General features: G+C 38.1%; 1 protein-coding gene across 22 annotated transcripts in view; it reads left to right on the top strand.

Moving 5' to 3' along the window:
• The window catches only part of Sox6 (SRY-box 6), a 689,373-nt gene that overhangs the window by 581,524 nt on the left and 104,720 nt on the right, over positions 1 to 3,129 (top strand). The gene's annotated exons all lie outside the window — the stretch shown is intronic.

The following is a 3,129-nucleotide window of genomic DNA, read 5'->3' as shown; positions in this document are numbered from 1 at the left end:
GGCGCACGCTGCGCCTGGGCTGGGACTGGTCCCGCCAGCGCAGGGTAGCAGGAAACTCTCTGCACACTCACCGGACCTGGGCTAGGACTCGCAACTTTCCATTCTTAATGGCTAAGGAAAAAATCAATTAAATAAGCAACACTTCAGAATGATAGGAAGAGATAATACAGGATTATTTACTTGGCATACAGGCATATAAATTCAATCACTTATTAATTAACCAAGCTGATCATACTTAGGGACTTTGCAATGTTTTTTTGTTGTAAAGTCAATGTCTGATGACTGCTCCCAATTTCAAGAAATGTGAGCTTTGGCATAGTGCTTTCTAGTGAGAAGTGACAGCCAGTTCGTTATTAAGACACTATGTATTGGACTTCCTACTAATCAAGAGAAAAAAGCCATGATATTGAAAGAAAGCTTCATAAACAGACAATAAGCTTCTAGAATTCCATAGATTTCTAGACTTTGAAAATCCTCTGGAAAATCCTCAGGTCCTACCTCGATTCCTGGTCCAATGAATTTCAGCAAATTGATCTTCCTGATACCCAAATACTGTTAATTAGGAATAGTAGTTCCACTAGGATAGTTGAGGATGCACAAGAAAATGCCTATAAAAAGGGCTTTGTGTACTCTTTTGATTTTCTACGTGGAGAGGCTGAGACACAGAGTGACTAGGTAAGTTGACCAAAGCTCCATAGCCAGTCATATTGTGAGGCAATAGTGTAAAGATCTCAGTTTGACCAATTCTTATGTATAAAATTTAGTTAAAATCAATTGATTAGAAATAAATGGTCAAGAGAATAGTATATCACATGCTTCCACCGCTTTTAGGTAGAGGTGAATGGAACATGGATCATACTATATATGATATATATACATGTATATATCATATATAGTATATATGCAACTGAATGTGCAAACCTAATGGATATTCCATAAAAATAAGACCTTATCATTAGTGGTTATATCAAGGATGGAATTTGAATTCATATTTTATTGGCATGCTAAAAGGATTATTTAATTAGTTCACTTTTTTTTTTTTTTCTTTTTGTGGAACCGGGGATTGAACTCAGGCCCTTGCACTCGCCAGAGAAGTGCTTATTCCACTGAGCCATCTCTTTGGCCCCTAATTAGTTCACTCACACATTAAGTTCCTCTAATGTTTATTACACATCTAATGTAGTAAATGTTTTTGGTTATTTGAGTCTACTAAAATCAGTGAAACTTGATCCTTAACCTCAGGGGATCCACGGTCTAGTAGGCAGTGTGATAATTGGTAAAATATATTTCACCAGAGTGAAAATGCTGTGGAGGAAGAAGTGCATAATGCAGCCTAGGGAAGAACTAGTGACCTTCATGGATGAGGTGAGGTAAAAATGAATCTTGAAATGAGTGCATATATTCACTATGTTTATAGGTAATTATGCAGGATGATGGATATGTGGGGGAGAAACCCTCTAGACAAAGAGAACAGCCTGCTCTCAGGTGTAGCAGCAATGGACAGCATGGCATGTTCAGAAGCAGTTGTCACAGGTTGAGGGTACAGGAGCACTCACTGAGATTAGATTGGTGAGCAAGGGGTCAGATCAGAGAGTACCTTTTATGACACTGTAGGGAATTCACAATACATGTGGTAAACAGGATTTTACTCACACCATAAATGGTAAAGAGGTATAAGGTAATAGTGGACAACTTTATAGTGTGATATTCCTCTATTAATTTGATCTCTACTTTACAGTTCCCATTACACTAGATTTAATAGTTGGGGAACTATGTTTAGTAAGATTGATAGTCCCTTTAGTACAATGGTACCCTGTGGCAAGTGAGGCTGTACAAATAATGTAATGATACATGCTGAATAAACAAAACTGTTGAAGACTGAAGCAAAGCCAAGGCCCAACCATTTCCTGGGGATTTGGGGAAATCGTGTAATCTGCTGTTTGTACTAAGCCCAGTCACATTTAGCACATTGCTTTTAGTGAAGGGTCTCGATAATATATATTACAACCAAATGATGAAACAAGAAGTAAAAAAATCCATAAAGCAAAGCTATGGTTCTTCTAATTATTAATGCCTTGTAATTATGCCCCTTTCTCAAATAATAAAATGTTCCTTGGCAGAGGTCAGGATCTCTGCCACTGACTTATTTAACAGATCCTCCTAACATCTGTCCTGCAGACTGTGCACTTTATTAGCAGACAAGAGACCTAACAGACTTAGCCTGCTGTGTACCTTTTTCACGTTCACACAGCTGTGGATTAACTGAGACTTTCCAGAAGAGGACCGACCAGAAGGGACAGTCGTGTTACTGGCTGATTCTAAAAAGATGAATAAAAAGAGCAGAAACAAATGTCGCTCGAGTACAATTCAGTGTTTTTAGGGTGACAATTACTGGTCTGTTTTAAAAAGGAATAAAGGGAGCTATTTCACTAGAAAAGGAAAGTCTATTCATATCTGTGTGGGAACTAATCAGGCTCTTGTTTTCAGTGACGATGATTCCACAGTCGCACCAGGTCTGCGACAAGAATGCTCCTTTTGTGTACCGATAATGTGGAAATGATAAAATTTCTTTTGAGAGGCATATGTGTTTATGGCATGAGATGTGCTATGTGACAAAACGCTTTGTTCTGCTCATATGTTTCATGCAGAGTTTCGTGTTGGGTAGTAGGACTGGAAATCTTTGATCAACTAGAATCGGTTACTGAAATAAAATAGACACTTTTTATGATTCATCTTGCTGAGCTATAAATTACTGTAAAACATAAGAGTAGTGACAGGAAAAAAGTGCTGATTTGAACCTCTGACCCACAACAAGCACAAAAACTGAAGATTATTCCTTCAAAGAGCTGCATAGAGACATAAATATTCCATGGTCCACTTGAAATTATGCCCTCTTAACAGACTAAAGCTGTGATTCTGTGTCTATCATGTAGTGTTCTATGGTAGGTAGTCTTACAGGAGGTAGTGATGTATAGAGAAATTGTCCTTAAGTTAAGGACAATTGCCTTGAAATTCTCAAAGTTTTCTCTGTCCAACAATGATAACAACAAAAACAAAACAAAGTTTTTATTCCCTAAGTGAACTGATAAGGGTGGTGTCCTCTCCTCTCCTCTCCTCTCCTCTCCTCTC

The sequence above is a fragment of the Octodon degus genome, unplaced genomic scaffold (genome assembly GCF_000260255.1).
Source record: "Octodon degus isolate 3935 unplaced genomic scaffold, OctDeg1.0 scaffold00067, whole genome shotgun sequence".
Lineage (NCBI taxonomy): Eukaryota > Metazoa > Chordata > Mammalia > Rodentia > Octodontidae > Octodon > Octodon degus.
Note: the sequence above shows the minus strand (reverse complement) of the source record. Positions and strands in the feature narration are given on the sequence as shown.